This window comes from Panulirus ornatus, chromosome 46 (genome assembly GCF_036320965.1).
Source record: "Panulirus ornatus isolate Po-2019 chromosome 46, ASM3632096v1, whole genome shotgun sequence".
NCBI lineage: Eukaryota > Metazoa > Arthropoda > Malacostraca > Decapoda > Palinuridae > Panulirus > Panulirus ornatus.
In genome coordinates this window covers 26674869-26690765 of record NC_092269.1, presented here as the reverse complement: position 1 = coordinate 26690765, position 15897 = coordinate 26674869, and the positions used below count along the sequence as shown (strand labels likewise).

The 15897-nt window shown below is 39.2% G+C and overlaps 1 protein-coding gene across 1 annotated transcript in view; it reads left to right on the top strand.

Annotated features, from left to right (window-relative positions):
• LOC139763339 (substance-K receptor-like) overlaps positions 1-15897 on the top strand; it is a 571743-nt gene that overhangs the window by 234876 nt on the left and 320970 nt on the right. The window contains exon 2 of the mRNA XM_071689360.1: positions 11635-11761. The gene's annotated coding sequence lies outside the window, so the exon portion shown is untranslated. The remainder of the gene's footprint in view (positions 1-11634; positions 11762-15897) is intronic.

Below are 15897 nucleotides of genomic sequence, written 5' to 3'. Positions count from 1 at the left end.
GAGATGAGTAATAATGGATATATGAACATACATTGGTAGGTTTTCTGTATATGCTAAACTTAAACTTGTTTCCTTGCCTAAGGATCATGCAATCCAAAAATGGTAACATACCATTATTTTCATTTTCTACAGTAAATATGATGGAAGATACTAAATTGTTAAGTAAGGGGAGAAATGTTTGTAAATTTTATTTGTCGCCCAAACACAAAGAAAATCATCTCCATACATGCATGCACAATTCTATCAATGAAAACAGACTTTGAAACAGGTAAATGAATATCATCCAAAACATGAAATATTTATTCTAAAGGGTCATCAACTGGAACTTTTTGAAAAGTGAGGAAACATCAAAGCTAACAGGGTAGGGAGGGGCAAAGATTCTGAGAACGTTAGGGAATGTGTGGAAGGCATACCGTTATCTCAGAGAGCAAAAATGGGTATGTTTGAAGGAATAGTGATTCCAACAATGTTATGTGGTTGTGAGGCATGGGCGATAGATAGGGTTGTGCAGAGGAGGGTGGATGTGTTGGAAACGAGATGTTTGAGGACAATATGTGGTCTGAGGTGGTTCGATAAAGTAAGTATGAAAGGGTAAGAAAAATGTGTGATGATAAAAAGAGTGTGGTTGAGAGAGCAGAAGAGTGTGTACTGAAATGGTTTGGTCGCATGGAGAGAATGGGTGAGGAAAGATTGACAAAGAAGATATATGTGTCAGAGGTAGGGGGAACGAGGAGAAGTGGGAGACCAAATTGGAGGTGAAAGGATGGAGTGAAAAAGATTTTGAGCGATCGGGACCTGAATATACAAGAAGGTGAAAGGTGTGCTACTGAACCTAATCCCCTTCACATATAACCCCAGCTTGCTTCTTTCGCACACTTTACCAAACTCAGTCACCTGCATCTGCAGTTTCTCACCCCGAGTCAGCCACCAGCGCTGTATCATCAGCTAACAAGAACTGACTCAATTTCGAAGCTCTCTCATCCACAACAGACTGTATACTTGCCCCTCTCTTCAAAACTCTTGCATTCACCTCCCTAACCACCCTATCCATAAACAAATTAAACCATGGAAACATCACGCATCCCTGCCACAAACCTACATTCACTGAGAACCAATAACTTTCCTCTTCCTACCCGTTCACATGCCCTACACCCATATACACACCATATACTCTTAATACCTTCCACAGAGTATCTCTATCAACTCTATCATATGCCTTCTCCAGATCCATAAATGCTACATACAAATCCATGTTTTTCTAAGTATTTCTCGCATACATTCTTCAAAGCAAACACCTGATCCACACATCTTCTCCACTTCTGAAGCCTCACTGCTCTTCCTCAATCTGATGCTCTGTACATGCTTTTACCCTCTCAGTCTACACCCCCCCATATAATTTCCCAGGAATACTCAAGAAATCTATACCTCTGTAATTTGAACACTCACCTTTATCCCTTTGCCTTTGTACAATGGCACTATGCATGCATTCCGCCAATCCTCAGGCACTTCACCATGAATCATACATACATTGAATATCCTCACCAACCAGTCAACAACACAGTCACCCCCTTTTTTGATGAATTCCACTGCAATCCCATCCGAACCCGCCTTCTTGCCGGCTTTCATTTTCCGCAAAGCTTTCACTACCACTTCCTTGTTTACCAAACCATTCTCCCTGACCCTATCACCTTGAACACACCACCTCGACCAAAACACCCTATATCTGCCACTCTATCATCAAACAAACTCAACAAACCCTCAAAATACTCACTCCATATCCTTCTCACTTTACCACTACTTGTTAATACCTCTCCATTCGACCCCTTCACCGATGTTCCCATTTGTTCTCTTGTCTTACTTTATTTACCTCCTTCCAAAACATCTTTTTGTTCTCCCTAAATTTTTCGCTATACTCTCTCACCCCAACTCTCATTTACCCTCTTTTTCACCTCTTGCACCTTTCTCTTGACCTCTTGCCTCTTTCTTTTATACATCACCCAGTCATTTGCACTATTACCCTGCAGAAATCGTCCAAATGCTTCTCTCTTCTCTTTCACAAACAAATATACTTCTTCATCCCACCACTCACTACCCATTCTAATCAGCCCACCTCCCACCTTTCTTATGCCATATGCATCTTTTGAGACATTACTGCTTTCTAAATACATCCCATTCTTCCCCCATTCCCCTTTCTTCATTAGATCCAACCTTTTTCCATTCTGCACTTAATCTCTCCTTGTACTTCCTGACACAAGTCTCCTTTCCAAGCTTACTTACTCTCACCACTCTCTTCACCACAACACTCCCTCTTCTTTTCTGAAAACCTCTATAAATGTTCACCTTCACCTCCACAAGATAATAATCAGACATACCTCCAGTTGCACCTCTCAGCACATTAACATCCAAAAGTTTCTCTTTTATGCCCATATCAATTAACACGTAGTCCAGTAACGCTCTCTGACCATCCCTCCTACTTACATACGTATACTTGTGTATATCTCTCTCTTTAAACCAGGTATTCCCTATCACCATTCCTTTTTCAGCACACATATCTACAACCTCTTCAACATTTCCATTTACAACACTGAACACCCCATGTACACCAATCATACCCTCAACTGCCACATTACTCACCTTTGCATTCAAAGTCACCCATCACTATAACTCGGTCTCGTGCATCAAAGCTGCTAACACTCAGCTGCTCCCACAACACATCGTCCACCACTTCTGAAACCACACTGCTCTTCCCCAGTCTGATAGTCTGTACACACCTTTACCTTCTCAATCAGTGCCCTCCTATACAATTTCCCAGGAATACTCAACAAACTTACACCTCTGTAATATGAGCATTCATTTATATATATATATATATATATATATAAAACCTCCCCTCCTTGTATTTTAACTTTCTAAAAGGGGAAACAGAAGAAGGAGTCACGCGAGGAGTGCTCATCCTCCTCGAAGGCTCAGATTGGGGTGTCTAAATGTGTGTGGATGGAACCAAGATGAGAAAAAAGGAGAGATACGTAGTATGTTTGAGGAAAGGAAATTGGATGCTTTGGCTCTGAGTGAAACGAAGCTCAAGGATAAAGGGGAAGAGTGGTTTGGGAATGTCTTGGGAGTAAAGTCAGGGGTTAGTGAGAGGACAAGAGCAAAGGAAGGTGTAGCACTACTCCTGAAACAGGAGATGTGGGAGTATGTGATAGAATGTAAGAAAGTATATTCTAGATTGATACGGATAAAACTGAAAGTTGATGGAGAGAGATGGGTGATTATTGGTGCATATGCACCTGTGCATGAGAAGAAAGATCATGAGAGCCAAGCGTTTTCGGAGCAGCTGAATGAGTGTGTTAGTGGTTTTGATGCACAAGACCGGGTTATAGTGATGAGTGATTTGAATGCAAAGGTGAGTAATGTGTCAGTTGAGGGAATATTTGGTATACATGGAGTGTTCAGTGTTGTAAATGGAAATGGTGAAGACCTTCTAGATTCATGTGCTGAAAAAGGACTAGTGATTGGGAATACCTGGTTTAAAAAGCGAGATATACATAAGTATACGTATGTAAGTAGGAGACATGACCAGAGACCGATATTGGATTACGTATTAATTGATAGGCGCCCGAAAGAGAGACTTTTGGATGTTAATGTGCTGAGAGGTGCAACTGGAGGGATGTCTGATCATTATCTGGTGGAGGCGAAGGTGAAAATTTGTGGGGGTTTTCAGAAAAAAAGAGAGAATGTTGGGGTGAAGAGAGTGGTGAGAATAAGTGAGCTTATGAAGGAGACTTGTGTGAGGAAGTACCAGGAGAGACTGAGTACAGAATGGAAAAAGGTGAGAACAAAGGAGGTAAGGGGAGTGGGGGAGGAATGGGATGTATTTAGGGAAGCATTGATGGCCTGCGCAAAAGATGCTTGTGGCATGAGAAGCGTGGGAGGTGGGTTGATTAGAAAAGGTAGTGAGTGGTGGGATGAAGAAGTAAGATTATTAGTGAAAGAGAAGAGAGAGGCATTTGGACGTTTTTGGAGGGAAAAAATGCAAATGAGTGGGAGAGGTATAAAAGAAAGAGGCAGGAAGTCAAGAGAAAGGTGCAAGAGGTGAAAAAGAGGGCAAATGAGAGTTGGGGTGAGAAAGTATCATTAGATTATGGGGAGAATAAAAAGATGTTTTGGAAGGAGGTAAATAAAGTGCGTAAAACAAGAGAGCAAATGGGAACTTCAGTGAAGGGGGCTAATGGGGAGGTGATAACAAGTAGTGGTGATGTGAGAAGGAGATGGAGTGAGTATTTTGAAGGTGTGTTAGATATGTTTCATGATAGAATGGCAGATATAGGGTGTTTTGGTCGAGGTGGTGTGCAAAGTGAGAGGGTTAGGGAAAATGATTTGATAAACAGAGAAGAGGTAGTAAAAGCTTTGCGGAAGATGAAAGCTGACAAGGCAGCAGGTTTGGATGGTATTGCAGTGGAATCTATTAAAAAAGGGGTGACTGTATTGTTGACTGGTTAGTAAGTTTATTTAATGTATGTGTGATTCGTGGTGAGGTGCCTGAGGATTGGCGAAATGCTTGCATAGTGCCATTGTACAAAGGCAAAGGGAATAAGAGTGAGTGCTCAAATTACAGAGGTATAAGTTTGTTGTGTATTCCTGGGAAATTATATGGGAGGCTATTGATTGAGAGGGTGAAGGCATGTACAGAGCATCAGACTAGAGAAGAGCAGTGTGGTTTCAGAAGAGGTAGAGGATGTGTGGATCACATGTTTGCTTTGAAGAATGTATGTGAGAAATACTTAGAAAAACAAATGGATTTGTATGTAGTATTTATGTATCAGGAGAAGGCATACGATAGAGTTGATAGAGATGCTCTGTGGAAGGTATTAAGAATATATGGTGTGAGAGGCAAGTTGTTAGAAGCAGTGAAAAGTTTTTATCGAAGATGTAAGGTATGTGTACATTTAGGAAGAGAGGAAAGTGATTGGTTCTCAGTGAATGTAGGTTTGCGGCAGGGGTGTGTGATGTCTCCATGGTTGTTTAATTTGTTTATGGATGGGGTTGTTAGGGAGGTGAATGCAAGAGTTTTGGAAAGAGGGGAAAGTATGCAGTCTGTTGTGGATGAGAGAGCTTGGGAAGTGAGTCAGTCGTTGTTCGCTGATGATACAGCGCTGGTGGCTGATTCATGTGAGAAACTGCAGACGCTGGTGACTGACTTTGGTAAAGTGTGTGAAAGAAGAAAGTTAAGAGTAAATGTGAATAAGAGCAAGGTTATTAGGTACGGTAGGGTTGAGGGTCAAGTCAGTTGGGAGGTAACTTTGAATGGAGAAAAACTGGAGGAAGTAAAGTGTTTTATATATCTTGGAGTGGATCTGGCAGCGGATGGAACCATGGAAGCGGAAGTGAATCATAGGGTGGGGGAGGGGGCGAAAATTCTGGGAGCCTTGAAGAATGTTTGGAAGTCGGGAACATTATCTCGGAAAGCAAAAATGGGTATGTTTGAAGGAATAGAGGTTCCAACAATGTTGTATGGTTGCGAGGCGTGGGCTATGGATAGAGTTGTGCGCAGGAGAATGGATGTGCTGGAAATGAGAAGTTTGAGGACAATATGTGGTGTGAGGTGGTTTTCTCCATTCAAACTTACCTCCCAGTTGACTTGACCCTCAACCCTACTGTACCTAATAACCTTGCTCTTATTCACATTTACTCTTAACTTTCTTCTTTCACACACTTTACCAAACTGAGTCACCAGCTTCTGCAGTTTCTCACATGAATCAGCCACCAGCGCTGTATCATCAGCCAACAACAACTGACTCACTTCCCAAGCTCTCTCATCCCCAACAGACTTCATACTTGCCCCTCTTTCCAAAACTCTTGCATTCACCTCCCTCACAACCCCAGCCATAAACAAATTAAACAACCATGGAGACATCACACACCACTGCCGCAAACCTACATTCACTGAGAACCAATCACTTTCCTCTCTTCCTACACGTACACATGCGTTACATCCTCGATCAAAACTTTTCACTGCTTCTAACAACTTGCCTCCCACACCATATATTCTTAATACCTTCCACAGAGCATCTCTATCAACTCTATCATATGCCTTCTCCAGATCCATAAATGCTACATACAAATCCATTTGCTTTTCTAAGTATTTCTCACATACATTCTTCAAAGCAAACACCTGATCCACACAACCTCTACCACTTCTGAAACCACACTGCTCTTCCCCAATCTGATGCTCTGTACATGCCTTCACCCTCTCAATCAATACCCTCCCATATAATTTACCAGGAACACTCAACAAACCCACACCTCCGTAATTTGAGCACTCACTCTCATCACCTTTGCCTTTCTACAATGGCACTATGCACGCATTCCGCCAATCCTCAGGCACCTCACCATGAGTCATACATACATTAAATAACCTTACCAACCAGTCAATAATACAGTAACCTCCTTTTTTAATAAATTCCACTGCAATACCATCCAAACCTGCTGCCTTGCCGGCTTTCATCTTCCGCAAAGCTTTTACTACCTCTTCTCTGTTTACCAAATTATTGTCCCTAACCCTCTCACTTTGCACACCACCTCGACCATAACACCCTATATCTGCCACTCTATCATCAAACACATTCAACAAACCTTCAAAATACTCACTCCATCTCCTTCTCACATCACCACTACCTGTTATCACCTCCCCACTCATATATATATATATATATATATATATATATATATATATATATATATATATATATATATATATATATATATATATATATATATATATATATATATATATATATATATATATATATATATATATATATATATATATATATATATATATATATATATATATATATATATATATATATTTTTTTTTTTTTTTTTTTTTTTTTTTTATACTTTGTCGCTGTCTCCCGCGTTTGCGAGGTAGCGCAAGGAAACAGACGAAAGAAATGGCCCAACCCCACCCCCCCCCCCATACACATGTACATACGTCCACACACGCAAATATACATACCTACACAGCTTTCCATGGTTTACCCCAGACGCTTCACATGCCTTGATTCAATCCACTGACAGCACGTCAACCCCTGTATACCACATCGCTCCAATTCACTCTATTCCTTGCCCTCCTTTCACCATCCTGCATGTTCAGGCCCCGATCACACAAAATCTTTTTCACTCCATCTTTCCACCTCCAATTTGGTCTCCCTCTTCTCCTCGTTCCCTCCACCTCCGACACATATATCCTCTTGGTCAATCTTTCCTCACTCATTCTCTCCATGTGCCCAAACCATTTCAAAACACCCTCTTCTGCTCTCTCAACCACGCTCTTTTTATTTCCACACATCTCTCTTACCCTTACGTTACTCACTCGATCAAACCACCTCACACCACACATTGTCCTCAAACATCTCATTTCCAGCACATCCATCCTCCTGCGCACATCTCTATCCATAGCCCACGCCTCGCAACCATACAACATTGTTGGAACCACTATTCCTTCAAACATACCCATTTTTGCTTTCCGAGATAATGTTCTCGACTTCCACACATTTTTCAAAGCTCCCAAAATTTTCGCCCCCTCCCCCACCCTATGATCCACTTCCGCTTCCATGGTTCCATCCGCTGACAGATCCACTCCCAGATATCTAAAACACTTCACTTCCTCCAGTTTTTCTCCATTCAAACTCACCTCCCAATTGACTTGACCCTCACCCCTACTGTACCTAATAACCTTGCTCTTATTCACATTTACTCTTAACTTTCTTCTTCCAAACACTTTACCAAACTCAGTCACCAGCTTCTGCAGTTTCTCACATGAATCAGCCACCAGCGCTGTATATATATATATATATATATATATATATATATATATATATATATATATATATATATATATATATATATATATATATATATATATATATATATATATATATATATATATATATATATATATATATATATATATATATATATATATATATATATATATATATATATATATATATATATATATATATATATATATATATATATATATATATATATATATATATATATATATATATATATATATATATATATATATATATATATATATATATATATATATATATATATATATATATATATATATATATATATATATATATATATATATATATATATATATATATATATATATATATATATATATATATATATATATATATATATATATATATATATATATATATATATATATATATATATATATATATATATATATATATATATATATATATATATATATATATATATATATATATATATATATATATATATATATATATATATATATATATATATATATATATATATATATATATATATATATATATATATATATATATATATATATATATATATATATATATATATATATATATATATATATATATATATATATATATATATATATATATATATATATATATATATATATATATATATATATATATATATATATATATATATATATATATATATATATATATATATATATATATATATATATATATATATATATATATATATATATATATATATATATATATATATATATATATATATATATATATATATATATATATATATATATATATATATATATATATATATATATATAATATATATATATATATATATATATATATATATATATATATATATATATATATATATATATATATATATATATATATATATATATATATATATATATATATATATATATATATATATATATATATACATATATATATATATACATATATATATATATATATATATATATATATATATATATATATATATATATATATATATATATATATATATATATATATATATATATATATATATATATATATATATATATATATATATATATATATATATATATATATATATATATATATATATATGTATATATATATATATATATATATATATATATATATATATATAAGTATATATATATATATATATATATATATATATATATATATATATATATATATATATATTTATATATATATATATATATATATATATATATATATATATATATATATATATATATATATATATATATATATATATATATATATATATATTGCAAAGGATCACAATTTTGCGCGTGATCAAGATATTCCTATGGACAATCGCATATTTACCAAATGGCGTCCTAGCTTCGTCTCTTCTATGTATATCAATTGACTGTTATATTTCTCTCTTGTGTCTTCCCTGATGATGCGATTATTACACGAAAGTGCACTTGGGAACTCATCGTGATTCACTTTCCCCGTGGACTCATAGGAATAGGGGAGAAAGAATACTTCCCACGTATTCCCTGCGTGTCGTAGAAGGCGACGAAAAGGGGAGCGGGGGGCTGGAAATCCTCCCTTCGCGTTTTTACTTTTCCAAAAGAAGGAACAGAGAAGGGGGCAAGTGAGGATATTCCCTCAAAGGCTCAGACATTTGTTCTTGGCGCTCGCTACCATGCTAACGCGGGAAATGGCGAATAGTAAAAAAACAATATATATATATTATTTATTTTATTATACTTTGTCGCTGTCTCCCGCGTTTGCGAGGTAGCGCAAGGAAACAGACGAAACAAATGGCCCAACCCCCCCCATACACATGTATATACATACGTCCACACACGCAAATATACATACCTACACAGCTTTCCATGGTTTACCCAGACGCTTCACATGCCTTGATTCAATCCACTGACAGCACGTCAACCCCGGTATACCACATCGATCCAATTCACTCTATTCCTTGCCCTCCTTTCACCCTCTTGCATGTTCAGGCCCCGATCACACAAAATCTTTTTCACTCCATCTTTCCACCTCCAATTTGGTCTCCCTCTTCTCCTCGTTCCCTCCACCTCCGACACATATATCCTCTTGGTCAATCTTTCCTCACTCATTCTCTCCATGTGCCCAAACCACTTCAAAACACCCTCTTCTGCTCTCTCAACCACGCTCTTTTTATTTCCACACATCTCTCTTACCCTTAAGTTACTCACTCGATCAAACCACCTCACACCACACATTGTCCTCAAACATCTCATTTCCAGCACATCCATCCTCCTGCGCACAACTCTATCCATAGCCCACGCCTCGCAACCATACAACATTGTTGGAACCACTATTCCTTCAAACATACCCATTTTAGCTTTCCGAGATAATGTTCTCGACTTCCACACATTCTTCAAGGCCTCCAGAATTTTCGCCCCCTCCCCCCCCCCCTATGATCCACTTCCGCTTCCATGGTTCCATCCGCTGCCAGATCCACTCCCAGATATCTAAAACACTTCACTTCCTCCAGTTTTTCTCCATTCAAACTCACCTCCCAATTGACTTGACCCTCAACCCTACTGTACCTAATAACCTTGCTCATATTCACATTTACTCTTAACTTTCTTCTTCCACACACTTTACCAAACTCAGTCACCAGCTTCTGCAGTTTCTCACATGAATCAGCCACTAGCGCTGTATCATCAGCGAACAACAACTGACTCACTTCCCAAGTTCTCTCATCCCCAACAGACTTCATACTTGCCCCTCTTTCCAAAGTTCTTGCATTCACCTCCCTAACAACCCCATCCATAAACAAATTAAACAACCATGGAGACATCACACACCCCTGCCGCAAACCTACATTCACTGAGAACCAATCACTTTCCTCTCTTCCTACACGTACACATGCCTTACATCCTCGATAAAAACTTTTCATTGCTTGTAACAACTTTCCTCCTACACCATATATTCTTAATACCTTCCACAGAGCATCTCTATCAACTCTATCATATGCCTTCTCCAGATCCATAAATGCTACATACAAATCCATTTGCTTTTCTAAGTATATATATATATATATATATATATATATATATATATATATATATATATATATATATATATATATATATATATATATATATATATATATATGCGTATATATGTATATATATATATATATATATATATATATATATATATATATATATATATATATATATATATATATATATATATATATATATATATATATATATATATATATATATATATATATATATATATATATATATATATACATATATATGTATATATATATATATATATATATATATATATATATATATATATATATATATATATATATATATATATATATATATAGATATATATATATATATATATATATATATATATATATATATATATATATATATATATATATATATATATATATATATATATAATATATATTTTCTCAGCAAAGATGTGCTATGACTGATGGAGTTGTCTGTACAACATCAAGCAGGAAAGACAATGCAATCAGATAAGTGTTCATAATCCTCTGTTCATCATGAAGGTTTAGAATGGACCAAAAAAATGATTTAACGGTCGTAATTGTTAATATCAGTTTGGTGTTACATATAAGCCTTGCAAGTTTAGTAAGAAATTTATATCTTGCATTGATGGCTTGGATGTCTGTGTTGTACGAAGCAGGTTAAGCTGATGTCAGTTTCACTTATTAATATCGAATTTCATTGTTTTTTGCCAGACTTAGTTGTAGACCACCGAGGTGCAGAATCTTGGCGTTACTACCCATGACGCAGACACGGGCTCTACCCTGTGTGGACAATCAGAGTGTGTCCACAGTTCACCCAGCTGTTCATCCTCCCCTCGAGGTTGGTAACACTTGTCCTTGTTGTCTCGGCTAACATTAAAGGAAAAACGAGTTAGGTTTGATATGCCAGCATTATGTCCTCCACTCATGGTACCACTAATGGCGACTGTCCATTATGAGATCATTTCCTCGTGACGGTAAGGACACCATCAATTTATCCACATATTTTCATCAGAATGCCATTTGTGATCAGCTTAGATTAATCCTCCTAAAGACCATTCCATTAATCATATTTTCCATAAGTATGAGACTCGTTCCAATAATAAATCACTTGAGCAATTTTGCGTTAACCTGAATTTCATATATCTGAATTATTTTTAGATAGTAAACTAATCTTATTTAGTCTGATATTCATCCAAAAAGATATACTGCTTATTTTTGTCGTCACGTCGAGCTGTGACCCACAAGTAGAGTTGCTGTAAGTCCAGACGTTTTGTTGGCGTTCCACCAACACCAGCATCCTCAGCCGAGAGTATTCATGCGATACAGAGAACATAGAACAAATATAACTTTACCTTGTTCCAGTGATAAAAAGTGCGTTGTGATCTGTGTCACTCCTGAGGGAGGATGAACATTGCAGTGGAGGAGGGAGGTGGGGATACGTAAGCGTGTGCTAAATAAGGACGTAGGTATGTGGAGTGTTGTCAGGCCACACAACACCAGGGAGGACGACGGGGAAGAAATGTGTGTCGGTGTGCAGTCATATCCCAGTAGGACAAACATGGGAGAGTCTTTGTTCCCGGGAGCCTCAAAGCACCCAGGGAGGCCCCATCCATCCACCGAGGTACACGGTAAACAATGATAACGACATATTCATAGCAGCTTAAGATTCGAACCCCAGTTCTGGCACGTGGCAGGTCGGTTCGCTTCCAGGATACTGTAATCATTTATTCCACGTCTCCAGGACGTGTTGAAGATACAGTCAACTAAGCTTAGCTTTTAAATTCCTTTTTGTCAGAACACAAAATACAGCGTAGCTACACACACACACACACACACACACACACACACACACCACACACACACACACACACACACACACACTCCATCATATGGCAGGTACCTGTTTATCGACCAGCCCTGACGGAAGGATGACCACCTGGGTTGGGTGAGGACTGACTGCCGCGCACAGGACTCGAACCCATGCAAGCTCAGCCTCGGATGAACCCGTGCTGACTCACGATCAGTGACGATGTGTGTAATTACTTATTTGTACCGTACAGGGGAGGGGGTCTTACACTCGTATGGCCCCGGTCTCATGAACAGTGTCTACTGTTGTACAAATTGTTAAGTTTCTGTGTGGCGTCTTCATCATCCATGTCTTCATTGATCTTACTTCATTCACCTACCATTATTTGACTATTAAAGCATTTCCTCTTGTCTTTTTTTCACGTCTCTTGAATTATCATGTTATGTTCTCTGGTTGTTCTGTCCTTACAGGTTTCCAAGAACTATTCACTAAGTCACCAGTCTGTCTTAGAAGCTCGTATGTTATGATCAGATCGCCCCTCACTCATCCTTCTTCCACAGTAGGCAAACTTAAGGCATCTGACCTTTCCTTGAACCTCACCTCTCTTAAATCTGGTACCATCTTTGGTATCCTCCTCTTGACCTTATCCATTAGGTTTCTAATGTGTTTTTAGGTCCAGTGACCAAACTTGAGAAGCATGTTCTATTGTTGGCCTCATGAAGGATAGAAGCAGTTTGCTGAATATTTCCACAACCATGAATCTCAACGCGAGGCCGATACATGACAGACTACAGTTGGTTCCCTAAACTGTCCTCCAAAGGTGGGACTCTGAGCAACAGTTTAGGGACGATGACGACTCTCAAACCTCTCTCTCACACACAGACTCCTGCAGCTTACCTTGTGTTGTATAATACTGATATAGATGACCCTCAGTCATCATGTCACATCCTCATTACTTTTCATTTACCCGGGTTGAGTGTGATCACTCCTTGTATCACACCAACGTTGGAGACCCGTCTAGGTCCCATCGTAAGCTAATGGAATCTCCCTCTCTTTCACGTCCTTCATTATCCTTGCATCATCTGCAAACTAGTTAGTGTTCACACATAGGGAAATGACAGTGAAGTACCCCAATGATGACTTAAACCCACCTCAAGCTTCCTCTGAGGTGCATCTTCTGTACCCCACAAGTGAAGTGCGTCATGGCGTCGTAGCGTGTGTCACGGTGTGTCATGGTGTCACAGAGTGTGTCACGGTGCGTCAGGGTGTCGTAGAGTGTGTTACGGTGTCGTATAGTGTGTTAGGTTGTCGTACAGTGCCTCAGGGTGTCGTAGAGTGTATCAGGGTGTGTCAGGGTGTCGTAGAGTGTATCGGGGTGTGTCAGGGTGTCGTAGAGTGTATCAGAGTGTGTCAGGGTGTCGTAGAGTGTATCGGGGTGTGTCAGGGTGTCGTAGAGTGTTTCGGGGTGTGTCAGGGTGTCGTAGAGTGTATCAGAGTGTGTCAGGGTGTCGTAGAGTGTGTCAGGGTGTGTCAGGGTGTCGTAGAGTGTATCAGGGTGTGTCAGGGTGTCGTAGAGTGTATCAGGGTGTGTCAGGGTGTCGCAGAGTGTATCAGAGTGTGTCAGGGTGTCGTAGAGTGTGTCAGGGTGTGTCAGGGTGTCGTAGAGTGTATCAGAGTGTGTCAGGGTGTCGTAGAGTGTATCAGAGTGTGTCAGGGTGTCGCAGAGTGTATCAGAGTGTGTCAGGGTGTCGTAGAGTTTGTCAGGGTGTGTCAGGGTGTCGTAGAGTGTATCAGGGTGTGTCAGGGTGTCGTAGAGTGTATCAGGGTGTGTCAGGGTGTCGCAGAGTGTATCATAGTGTGTCAGGGTGTCGTAGAGTGTATCAGGGTGTGTCAGGGTGTCGTAGAGTGTATCAGAATGTGTCAGGGTGTCGTAGAGAGTGTCAGGGTGTGTCAGGGTGTCGTAGAGTGTATCAGGGTGTGTCAGGGTGTCGTAGAGTGTATCGGGGTGTGTCAGGGTGTCGTAGAGTGTATCAGGGTGTGTCAGGGTGTCGCAGAGTGTATCAGGGTGTGTCAGGGTGCCGCAGAGTGTGTCAGGGTGTGTCAGGGTGTCGTAGAGTGTATCAGGGTGTGTCAGGGTGTCGTAGAGTGTATCAGGGTGTGTCAGGGTGTCGCAGAGTGTGTCAGGGTGTGTCAGGGTGTCGTAGAGTGTATCAGGGTGTGTCAGGGTGTCGCAGAGTGTATCAGGGTGTGTCAGGGTGTCGTAGAGTGTATCAGGGTGTGTCAGGGTGTCGTAGAGTGTATCAGGGTGTGTCAGGGTGTCGCAGAGTGTATCAGAGTGTGTCAGGGTGTCGTAGAGTGTGTCAGGGTGTGTCAGGGTGTCGTAGAGTGTATCAGGGTGTGTCAGGGTGTCGTAGAGAGTGTCAGGATGTGTCAGGGTGTCGTTGAGTGTAACAGGGTGTGTCAGGGTGTCGTAGAGTGTATCAGGGTGTGTCAGGGTGTCGTTGAGTGTAACAGGTTGTGTCAGGGTGTCGTAGAGTGTGTCAGGGTGTGTCAGGGTGTCGTAGAGTGTATCGGGGTGTGTCAGGGTGTCGTAGAGTGTATCAGGGTGTGTCAGGGTGTCGTAGAGTGTATCAGGGTGTGTCAGGGTGTCGCAGAGTGTGTCAGGGTGTGTCAGGGTGTCGTAGAGTGTATCAGGGTGTGTCAGGGTGTCGCAGAGTGTATCAGGGTGTGTCAGGGTGTCGTAGAGTGTATCAGGGTGTGTCAGGGTGTCGTAGAGTGTATCAGGGTGTGTCAGGGTGTCGCAGAGTGTATCAGAGTGTGTCAGGGTGTCGTAGAGTGTGTCAGGGTGTGTCAGGGTGTCGTAGAGTGTATCAGGGTGTGTCAGGGTGTCGTAGAGAGTGTCAGGGTGTGTCAGGGTGTCGTAGAGTGTATCAGGGTGTGTCAGGGTGTCGTAGAGAGTGTCAGGGTGTGTCAGGGTGTCGTTGAGTGTAACAGGGTGTGTCAGGGTGTCGTAGAGTGTGTCAGGGTGTCATAGAATGTGTCAGGGTGTGGCACTGAGCTTGGAAGAAATTCTGAGAAATATTTCCAACATGTTGCACGAGGGAAAACATTACATTCAACAAAATCCGTAGGTAAAATCATCCAGTTGTTCTCAGCTTACACAATAA